Source organism: Balaenoptera physalus (assembly GCF_965194825.1).
Source record: "Balaenoptera physalus genome assembly, chromosome: 5".
Classification (NCBI taxonomy): domain Eukaryota; kingdom Metazoa; phylum Chordata; class Mammalia; order Artiodactyla; family Balaenopteridae; genus Balaenoptera; species Balaenoptera physalus.
Genome location: NC_138884.1, coordinates 16,001,164 through 16,013,736, shown reverse-complemented (window position 1 = coordinate 16,013,736; position 12,573 = coordinate 16,001,164). Strand labels below are relative to the sequence as shown.

Below are 12,573 nucleotides of genomic sequence, written 5' to 3'. Positions count from 1 at the left end.
TCATAGAAAGAGAAGAAAAAAAGTGTCAGTCTCAAAAAATATTTGAAGTAATGGCCAAAATTTTCCATAATTTGGCAAGCGATACAAACCTTAATATTCAAGAAGATGAATGTATAAATTTATAGAAATCCACACCAAAATATATCATAATAAGATTTCTGAAAACTAAAGATAGAGGAAAAAATCTTGAAAACAGCTAGCACAATACGACACATTACCTAAAGGGAACAACAAATAAAAAAAACAGTGAACTTCTCATCTGAAACCATGAAGGTCAGAAGGAATTGGCAAAACATTTTTCAAGTGCTGAAAGGAAAGAAATTCAACCCACAACAAATTTCTATAAACCTTAGGAATGAAAGGGAGATAAAAGACATTTTCAGATGAAGATAACTAAGATAATTTATTGCCAGTAGACCAGACTAAGTGAATGGAAGTTCTTTGATCAGAAAGAAAATGATAACAAAGGGAAACCTGAACCATCAGGGAGGGAGGAAGAACAATAGAATGGGTAAATATAGGGGAATAAAAATGAAACAATTTTCACCTTTGAGCTTTTAAAATTAAAGAATTTTAAAGACTTAAAACTGCACTGTCCAATACACAAGCCACTAGTCATATGTGGCTAATGAGAACTTGAAATCTACTCTGAATGGAGAAGTGCTGTATGTGTAAAATCCACCCTGAATTTCAAAGACATAGTAAAAAAATGTAAAATTTTCCATTAACATTTTTGTTAATTATATGTCGAAATGGTATTATTTTGAATATGTTGCACTGAATAAAATGTTATTAAAATTGAAATTAATTTTGCTATTTATTTTTCCTTTCTTTAGTGTGGCTACTAGAAAACTTAAAATTACATATCTGGCTCACATTTGTGGTTTGCACTGTATTTCTACTGGGCAGTGCTAACCTAAAGTACTCAACATTCACACTCATTCATGAAAAACTACAAAAGATGCCCTTCGATAAGAAGAAATTTGAAACTAGTGGGATCCGGTAAAATGTAACTTTTTGTTACAACATTGATATATTTAAATAACTCTTGGCATAAAATTTTAGGAGTGTGTGATAGGGGACTGTTCACTGGGCATGTAAATTATCCTAAGTTAGGTGAGAAAGCATTGCTGCTAAATACAGGCCTTGTTTTTAAAAAAAAACTTCTTGGTAAAGATTTTATATTAAAAATTTTAGGATAACCTCTAAAAGAACAACTGCAGACTGCTTTACACCATTCAAGGAAAAGAGCAGAGGGAACGCAGAAAGCTTTCTCAAAAAAAAAAAAAAAAAAAGTGAAAGACAAATAGACAAATAGAAAGGAAAGGAAAAAAAAGGTTATAAACAGAAATAAATTGATTTGCTAAATGTAAATATAAATATAAAAGTGACAAAAATAAATTCACTTATTAAAAGATGGAGCCTATCAGATAAGGTGAAGAGCAATAATCACACAAAAGCATTTCATTCCACTTTATCAAATAAGTGCAAATGAATAAATCAAGGAAATACCATTTTACCTATTAAATTGAAAAAATTGTGGTCAAGGTTATAAAAAGTGGACCTGCTTAAACAATACTGGTGATAATATAAATTGTTATACCCTTTCACCAAAAAAATTGGCTAAAAGATGCCCATTACATGTACCATATAATACCTAAAAATCGGATTTCCTACAGATGCCCAACAATGGAATATGGTTAAACGTCTATAATACTAAATACTACACCACCATTAAAATCATGTTTTCAAACAAAACGCAGCAAGATAGAAAGTGCTTATTCAATTTAATAATTGAATGAAACATGATACACAATTGAATCACAAGACTGTTAAGGAAACTACATATTTAATTAATATAGGTAAGTGTGTGTTCATTTTTTAAAGCTAGTATAACACAATGTTAACATAAAAATATTTTAGTTTTTGCTGAGGACCCAGAAAACAGATTCCATAATGAAGCATGAGACCATCACGTAGAAGTTGCAAAAGGAGGTTGTGCAAAACAATTTGTTTCCAACCCTCTCATTCACATCAAGAGGAGAAGTAGAAGATTAGAAGAGTTAGCTAGTCTTTGGGGTGCTGGTGTATGTGGAGTACATACACCAAAGGAAGGAGAATGAATGGGATTCTCCCTTGTCAACTAGAGAGAGTGGACGATGAGGAAACTATCAAGGGGCTTAATATTTGTCACCTGCAATTGCTGTACATGGTGGGCCGATATCAGAATGAGTTTGAGAAATCTAAGGATGAGTAATTCCCTGACAAGTTTATCTGCTGAGGGAAGTAGGGGTGCTTTTACATGGGTATCTGCCTGTATCCTCAAGATTGTCCTGACCAGATATGGCCCTCAAGTGGGAGATAGCCTGTTGGGCTTGCAGTCATTGCAATCCAGAGGGACAAGGAGACCCCAACAGTGAGAGAAAGTTTATGTGGCAGTGGAACACTGAGAACCAGGGTGAAAAAGAAAGCAAGAGGGAGAGGCGAGGCCATTACCTGGGCAAGGGAATTTCAGGTAAAAACTCCCATTAGGCAGAGAGGTCATGCAGAGCAGTCTCCAAAGAACCCAAGAAAGTTTTCCATGAGGGAAAGTTTTAAATATCTCCCTGATACAGAGCACATTCCACCTCTGAACAGTATCAGTCAGATAAAAGAGTGTCTCATTTCCTTTCTTCCTCCTCTCTCCCATTCCCCTGTAGGGATCAAACGCTGTGACTGACAAAGCTAAGAAAAAGGGGTAAAGACATCAGTCAGGGAGAGAGGGGAAAGCACCCTTCTCTCCCACTGCAGTTGCCTACCCTACAGCTGGCACAAGCTGGGAAAAGGGGAGTATCTAGTATTTTGAATGAGCTTAAAATGCTGAATATTACAGTGGACTGAAAATATTACTGTTTGGAGAAGATTTCATTATCTGAAAATGACTTGATAAGCCTGGGGACTTGCCCTAAATTCCATCCAGGAAAAGAACTAGGACTAGGAGAAAAATTAGTCAACACACTAGATGAAGAAAGATAGCAGGAGACAAGAATAAATGTGCTTTGTGATTATATCCCACAAGACATGCTTGATCCACATGGCAGTTACTTCTGAAATAAAGAGGAGAGACTAGAAGGAAATCTACCCTTATTAGCAGTAATATTTGGGGAAGATAGTAATGGGATTACTTGTGACTTTTCCTTTTCTTTTCTTTCTTTTTGATTTTTATAAAATCAATAAGATGTTTTTTATCCTGTAACCAAATGGGATTTGTAGTGCATGGTTGCCTGGGCCCACAGATCATAATGAATTATTTCTTTTTAGTTAACCACATAAGTTTCTTTCAGAAGATGGATGGTTTCACACTGAAGAACGACTGCAATCCTTCTAGAAAAATGCTAAGATGTATGTAAACTACAATTTCTTCTGTAAAATCTCAACATTATACATTAAACATATATTTTTTACTATTATATAAAAAATTATAAGTTGCATTAACAAAAAACAAGTCATTCACAGTGATAAAGAGGTTCATTTTTAGCCTGCAGTTACCATAACTGAGTCAGGAAACAGGGTTAGGCTCAAGGGAGAGGAGTCTAGCATATATACACAGAACTAACGCTTCATAGTTCCTCATTCATGTTTTCTCGGTGCACTTAAAAATGTTACACACACACACACAGTATTTTACATATTCTGCAACCTCTCTTAACTCACAAAATTATCACATACTTCTAGAAATTTACTATAGAAATAAGTATATTTTATTATATCATTTGCTATCAGTGAAATTTTTAAAATTATATTACTATAAGTCTTCAGTTTGGAGGCATGCATTCCTGGACAATCCAGATGCCTTGATTTAAGACCTTAGCTGTAATTTTTCTCTTTATAAAAATACCCAATCTCCCTCATAAGAGTGTGAGGAGTTAATTAATCACCTGACACATTGAGAATATAAAGTGCAGATTCGTGTGGAGATTTTTCAGTTACAGTTTCTTTTGTCACCAGAAATACAGAGCTGTTAATTAATTTTTACATAACTCTCACAGATGAAGAAAATTCTTTAATAAATTAATATTAAAATAGATTATCTGAAATGTTAGTCTCAATAACTGTGTGGTTTTTGTGATTATGGGTATGCCATGAGGAAAAGAATGCAGAGAAATTCTATCTTCTTTATGGTGTTTTCATGAATCAGATGGGATCTGATAATTAAAACAGAAATGTTATGACTAAACTAGTAAAAAACATTTAAAAATCAATATAAGAAGGTGATATGTCTATACTGATAAAATAAACAAATGTGTGTGTGTGTGTGTGTGTACATCTGCATAGAGAGAAAGAGAGACCTAGACAGAATTCTGAGAGTGCCCCTAAGGTTCCTGTTCCCTGGTGTAGTCGCCCTGTATATGTATTCCTCTTGAGCGTAGGCAGGACTTATGACTATGAAGGGATAATTGCTTTGATGATTAAATTACATTATACAAGACACTGTTGTAGCAGGCTGGAAAGATTCTCCTGCTAACTGAAGAATTAAGCTGTGTTATGAGAGGGCCAAAAGGTTAGGACCCGAGGGCAGCCTCTAGGAACTGGGAGTGACTCGTGGCTGACAAGAGTGTCAGCACAGCTGTGTTCCTTTCTTCAGGGTCTAGGAAGAATAAGTTTCCTTACTTTTTCCAGCTTCCAGAGGCCATTCACATTCAGTGGCTAGTGGCCCATTCCTCTACCTTCAAAGCCAGCAAGGATGGGTCAAGTCTTTCTCACATTGAATCACTCTGACCTCCTCTTCTAGCTCCCCGCTTCACATTTAAAAATCTGTGTGATTACATTAGACCCAATCAAATAATGCAGGAAGGGCCCCCTATCTTAAGGTCAGCTGACTAGAAACTTTAATTCCATCTGTTACTTTTATTTTCCTTTGCCATGTAATGTAATATATTCAGAAATTCCTCATATTATGGTGTGGACATCCTTGGGGGACCATTATTCTGGCTATCAAATACTTCAACAAAAAATGGGCATTAGAATGATGAAAGAAAAACAACATAAACATTAATTTTAACGGTTTATTCTAAAATTTTAATCACACTGCTAGGATGAATATTTAGAAAATTTTCTAAGTTACTGAAATGCAACAAAACTGAACTTTCTTCATATCTATGTAAATTATTCTACATTGGTGTAGTTTTTAATAAGTTAAACCAATATTATAAATAAAAACAATGTTCATAACACTTTAACAAAAATGAAATATATTTAAAATTCAACTAGTATTTAACTTTATTATCTTCCAATTGATTTGTGTACCTTAGTAATAGAACCAAAAGTCTTTCCTTATTGCTCAGAGTAATTAGGAATATTGGTAGGTACATGTTTCAGCAAAATGTTCCTTTTTTCATTGAAAACTAATAAATGTAACTGTGTAATAACAATATTATCACTTAGCTGTTTAAATGAAAAGCCAAATAAACCATTAATTTGGCTTCCTTAAGATAAAGTATTTATGGTGAAAAGAATAGGAATAAAATGTATTATGTTATTACTCCAAAATTTTCCTTCATTAAAAATTAAAAGATCCAAGTCAATACTACTTAAAATTAGCACTAATGATATTTTTTGTTTTATAAAACTAAAAATCCATTATTTCCAAAGCCTAGTGGAAAATTTTTGTTTAGTCAACATTATTGAATATATATACATGGTCTCAGAAAGCTTGGTTTTTCTGTCCGTCTCTGTGCACCAGTTTAACTATGCTCATAATACATCATGAGCAAAACCTGCCCTAGCTCAAACAATGTTTCGTAATAAATACATTCATGAAATAAAATAAATCCTTTGATGAAAACAAACTGGGCAATGGGGCCTTTTGCTCTAAAAAGGTAAAAGTAAGCGTTACCTCAAGGAAAGAAATACATACAATTAGCTCAACAAATCCCTGTGGTCCTAGCCACAGGCAAACAAGAAACATGTATCAACCTTTGGGGATATCTCAATAATACATAATACCTAAAATATTATCAAGCATATCAGGCAAAGGAAAACTTACTTCAGATTGTACACTCCAAAGTAGGTGCAAAGAGGGAAGAAATACTACGAGATTCATTATAATTTAAACCATACAAATACTATCTTAAAGGAAGACAAATTTGTATTCTAAGACTGACGTGATCATTATAAAAAATGCTCTAGTTTGCATTATAAAAAATGCTCTAGTCTCTGATGAGTGTGGCATGGTTTTGTGTGTGCATATCTGCTTGGTTGCTTTTATTTTTAATACTGCATTATGCCTTTTTGCTTTATTCATGCAGATTTGAAATCTGAAATTTGAAATTTGAAAATACCTTGAGAGATGACATCAAAGGCTTTTTAAATCTACAGTCTAGCTAGATTAAACAATGGTATGGAATTATAGGTCTCAGAGCAATTATTGCTCTGCTGTAGCCCTTCCAGTGTTCAACAACTACTGGGTTTTGAGTTCCAATCTTATACAATGACATCCCAACTACAGGCAAGTTCTTGTGGTTTAGAGTTCTCAAGAAACCCCTGGGACAGTAAATAAAATAAAATAAAGTCATATTTTATTAAATCTTACTCATTATGTCCCCATGAGTAGGAGTGGTTCCCCAAAGAAAATTTTCAATCTCACTTAAGTTAATATGAATTAGAGAGTGCTAAAAGTCTACTATGCGCTTTAAATGAAAAGTGTCTACCATTAATATAGGGCCGTTCTTCCGGGACTTTGTCTTCCTTCTGGCCAATTGACTTGTTTTGTCCCCCCTGGCTAATTTGTTTCAGGACCCTCCCGCTAGGTGTGCACTCACCTCTCGGCCAAGATGGATCTCGATGCAAAGGCGTCTGGGAGAAGCAAGATTCATTATGGCCTGGTGCTGCCCCCTGACTTTCGACCCCCAAGGAGCCTTTCTGCGCATGTGTAATGTCTCCCTTGCCGCAAGGAAGGGCGGGGGGAGTGGTGTTCTCTTGATCCTTTACTCAAACAAGGTTTTGCCTCTCTTTGTTCTTGCCATGACTGTTATCTTAAGGTGTCCACAAGAGACAAACCCTGGCTATTTACCCTGTTTCTGTTGTTACTTCCATTTTGGAGGGCAAAAAGGAGGCTGATTGTAAATGCCTAACCTGGAACCCACCTATCTCCTGTCTCAGGAAATACAAACCGGAGGCTAGTTGTGTCTGGCCTGAAGCCCCTCTATCTCCTGCGTCAATGTTAGAACCCAGTGAGACGCTACCTGTCTGCAACCTAGGAAGAGAGCTCTCGCAAGACACCAAACCCTCCTAGACCTTGATCTAGGATATTTAACCTCCAAAAATATGAGAAATAAATTTCTGTTGTTTAAGCCATCCAGTCTGTGGTATTTTGTTGCAAAATAATATAATGTTGCAAACTAATTACTTGGCTCTTCAGACTAAATGTACATATATATGCTTATTTCAAATTTCATCTCGTTATAATTTTTCTTTATTGGTTAAGTCATTGTTTAATTCTATCGTGGACATTCTTTTCATACCACCACTCTATGGGCTGCGTCTTACATTTTCTTGGAATTTTCCATTTTATGTTATCGTCTTATGAGTAATGGCACTGCTTTTTTATTGACTCTCCCCTAGTTCATTTTCCCAAAGCAGCCCTACAGCTTTTGGCAACAATGTCAAATACTTCCAGAGAAAATTCTTACAAAATCCCGTTGACTCAGCCACGATTATTTTGAGGCTTCTAAGAAACTTTATCAGGTCCACAGACTATCTCCTTTTCTTATTCCCTATGATATCCCTAGTGCCTAATAGCATGGTAAATCTTACATGATGTTGGCTAAATCAATGAACAAACAAAAGAGTATGCTTTTTCATCCTTCTCTTGCTATCAAAGGTAGCATCAACCCAATCTAGTTTCCAAAAGCAGCAAAAGTCAAATTTTCTGCAGTAGCTTGCAGTGTTGGTGATACAAGCCCTGGGTGGGCAATGACATACAGTGGTGTGTTTGGGGCACTGTTCTGAACTACACAGCCACCAAGCCTAATTCTCTGACCCACTCAAAGATTCTGTAAGCTACTTACAATCTTTTAGTAAGTCGTGTCTCTGCTTTAGCTAACCAGAATTGGTTCCGGTGGTTCACAGTGAAGACTTTGGTTGACATAGCACTTTTACCTAAGCAGAGGAGTCACCACTTTCAACAGATACCAAAGAGGATCAGTGACCAAATAAAGGTTAAGAACTACAACTTAAAGGAAAACAATTTGCTTGAGAAAACTGTGGTGAAATTTTTTTTCCAATTAAATTGGGTTTTAAAACTTTGAATGTGAAACATTTAAGAAAAGAGACTGTAGAGACAAAATGGCAGGCTATAGTAAAAAGATTAATACTGGAATACCTTCTCTATTTTAACCAAATGCCTTTATTCTTTTAATCATGTAACACATTAAAAATGTGAATAATTTTATTTTATAGTCACTCTTATTCATTGTGAAACACCTGCCTATGTTGTATAATAAATGCTTTGTCTTAGGTTTGAACCTGAGTTCAGAGTCCTATGTATAGTGGAACACAAAATACCAATATACTTGAAATTTTATAATACAAATTAAAAGAAGGCAAGTAAATTCTTTATCTTTACATCTCTAGCCATTTACAAGTGAGCTTGAATCAAATGACAATACCTTTCTCTAAGAAGCTATAAGACCTTGACAGGCATTATCTAATTCATGTTCTCACTAATCTTGGTGTGATATTACCATTCTTATTTTAACACTGGTGTTACTGAAGGACAGAAAAATTAAACATTAGTCCAAAGCCTCCCTCCCACATATACACTGTCTACTTCTCTTAAATCCAAACTCATGAGAAAGGAAAGAACAAGTGAAAAATGAATCCTTTCTACATCATCTTCAGTTAGTATGAGTGTACCTAGTGGTAGGAATGAAAATTATCTGCTCTGAAAACTTGAATTTTATTGTTAAAATTTCATCTTGCTGATTGAATTATGAGCCTATTCAGAACATGTCTATACTGCAGTTAATTTTAGGTTTCTTGAGTTAACAAACTGTTATTACGTTTACTCATCATCTTGTGCCATAATTGTTCTTCCATCAATCCATGAAGAATAGAAATTAACAGACAGTTCAATAACATCCAGAGCTTCTGATCTAGTTTCCTGTCTTCTTGCTTATCCTAATGTGACAGCTAGCCCACAAAGCTAAAAGTCTTCTTTAAGCATGTAGAAAAGTGCATGACACGGTGATTGGCATCAGTTAGATTTTTCTTTTCTGTAAATCTACAACTACATCTAAGCAGTTAGCTCTTCATTTTATTTTAATTTGGTCTACCCCAGATAAAAATAGGAAGGTATTCTACCTTGTACTATATAAGAATAAAAATAAGAAAGGAAAATAGGTTGTTTGTTTATTTGTTTTTTAAGCTCCTAGTGCTTCAATTAATAGCTGAAGCAAATTCAGAAAATTCAGCAGGAAATTTCAGGAGAGTTACCTGTGTGGTTGAAGGCATTGGACTGCAGGAAGCAGTGCGAAGAAGAGAGAAGGAAAGGGGGTGATGGAAGAAACAGTTTAGCCTAAGATCTCTGACAGCTTTCATCACACTCAGAAGTCAAAAGGGAGTTCTGAACAAGGAGAACAAATTTATTCAACAATTGTAATTTGAATCTCAGAAAGGTGAAAATAGAGCTGCCTTGTTCCTAATTTGTACTAGAGTCCCTCAGTGTCTACTAAGTGGGACAGGCAGGCAAACCTCCTGCAGCAGAGGAAGAAACAAAAATCCAGGAACAAAACCCCCATGGCCTTGGGTTTGAGGATCATGGGCAGTAGTGTGGTGGAAGTATGGAAAAGGGAGAGACACGACAGTAGTTCAAATACTCAACAAACTTCATAAGCTGAAATCAATATTAGTCATCATTCCATTTAATGGGATATCTTTGCAGTAAGTGGAGCTTACAGGTTTTTATTCTCCCCCTCTTTCTCTCTCTCTCTCCCTCTCTCCCTCTCTCCCTCTCTCTTCCCCTTTCTGCCTCTCTCCAATCTTGGCAAAATTCTACAATCTTTACATTACAACAACAACAAAAAAAAGGATGTGACAATCTTTCACAATTTCACATAGCCAGTTTTTGGAATATTAGTATTTCTTTTCTTCTTCAGAAATGGTCAGTATGCAATTGACCATTGAGGGGTGTGGATTGGAGAGAGATTGAAACAACAAAATTGTGATACGCAGGTAACCCCAGGACTTTAAAAAATTTAGCTAATGTGTTACTCCGAAGGAGATAAAGGTTATGTCAATTAAAGTATTTTGAAGACCCTTCTTACCATGCAGCTGTCTATCTCCTAATGCAGTTACATTTCCTAACCATCTCAAATAGCCCCTGGGTTCCATTGAATATCAACAGAAGGATCTCATTTATCACTTCCTAATCCAAACCATAATTCATGTTTTCAGTGCTGTACCCTCTTCTTAGACTAATCTTCTTGGACAAAGGACCTCTCTCCTTGAGGCTATTCTATTTAGTGATCACTCCTGTATTGTTTGTGACTTTCCATAATCAATCATATCAAGAATGGAGAAGTCAGCCATCACTAGGTTCTTTATATTTCTGCTCATGATTGTTTGTGGGAGCTTTATGCCTATTCTAAGGCTTTGCAAATCAACATCAATGACTTGTTCTTTGAAAGGCCCTGTAGCCATTTTGACACGGCATAACCTGGCAACTTCTGCCCAAAGAATCACATCTTAGAAAGTAGAAAGAGATATAAGTGTACCAGACGTTTAAAACTACAGAAATACATCTTGATGCAAGGTCAGTTCTCTATTTTTACCACATTTTTTTTGCCCTATTTTTACCACATAGATGCCTAGATTTCTCTATACAGACAGAATGAGTCTAGTTAGCTCACCTCATATGTAACTCAATCTATTCCCATTAAATATGGTGTGTTTACTCTTCACAAGGGATGATAAATATACTTAAAAGTACTTCATCTCTAATCCTGCATTGAGACTGCAGAGCTATATTTAAAAAGGAGCAGAGCAGAGCTCTGAAATCCTATAAACATCGTTTGAATCTTTGCTCTGCCAATTATTTCTTGTGAGGCTATGAACAAGATCTTCACCTCTCTGAGCCTCAGTTTCCTTAATACGGACATGTTAATACCAATTTTCAGAGTAGTGAGGGCTCTGTGAGACAATGTATATGAAGCATATATCCTATATTTTTTAGTTTTAAAATTTATTATTATTATTAATGACACGTTTCAGAGTTTGTTGTTTCCTCATGTGACACTCTAAGAAGTCAAAGTTCCCAGAGCTCAGAGTCTTTTAAAAGGATAGCAGTCATATAATAATGTAAATTATTTACATATGTAAACATATATATACAAATGTATATAATATATAAATATAAATTATATACATGTAAATATGTATATAATATGAATATATAATATAGTCATATAAATACACATAGTATATGTGAATATATACTATACAGATATGGATATCTATATGCATATATATACATATATACACATATGTATAAATACATATGTGCAGAACCTGGTTTAATTATTAATAAACTCAGGTCTACAAAACTTGGAAATTAAATAATTTTTAACTGATCAAACTTTCACAATATAGTCAGTGACTTAAAAGTAACATCTAAGAAATTTTATGTTTTTAATGATGGATCAATAACACTGCAGTTCTTTACTCAAGAAAGCTCATGATAAAGCATGCATTACTGAAAGTGCTGTTAAAAAAACGTATAAACAAGCTTTATTTCCTTGTCGCTTTAAAATGTCTTCTATTGGTCCTAAAATGGAAGTGGCTCCAAAGTCATTTTTAAATCCCTCCATACCCTCCTATAAAAACAGAGCAACTAAGATAACTAGACTAAAATTAACAAATAAACAAAAGCACATGCCACAAGCACAGGAAATAAAAATTACGCTGGAAATGAATAAAATAGAGAATAGAAAAACAACAGTGATAAATCGACAAAAACAAAAATTGGGTTATCAAAAAGATCAACAAAAATGACTCACCCTAACTATACTGACAAAAAATAAAAAATCCATATTAAGAAAATCAGGAATGAAAGAGGTGACATCACAACTAACTTTACAAAAATAAAAAAGATTATAAGGAATACTATGAATAGTTGTATGCTAACAAATCAGATAACACAGATAAAAGGATTCATTCCTAAAGGGACATAAAATACCAAATTGACTCAGTAAGAAATAGAAAATATGACTAAACCTATATCAAGTAAATAGAATTAATTAATAATTAAAAACCTTTCCACTTCAAAGAAATCCAAAACCCAGATAGTGTCACTGGTTAATTTTACCAAACACTTAAAAAGCTATGGCCAATTCTTCACAAACGTTTTCAAAAACAATAAGAATGGCATGCTTTCCTACTCATTCTATGGAGCTAGTATTTCCATGAAATCAAAACAAGATATTACAAGAAAAGCAAAACAAAACAAATTTTTAAAAAACTACACTGGTGGCGCAGTGGTTGAGAATCTGCCTGCTAATGCAGGGGACACGGGTTCAAGCCCTGGTCTGGGAAGAT

General features: G+C 34.7%; 1 long non-coding RNA gene across 1 annotated transcript in view; it reads left to right on the top strand.

Annotated features, from left to right (window-relative positions):
- The window catches only part of LOC309660829, a 1,143,314-nt gene that overhangs the window by 412,744 nt on the left and 717,997 nt on the right, over window positions 1–12,573 (top strand). The gene's annotated exons all lie outside the window — the stretch shown is intronic.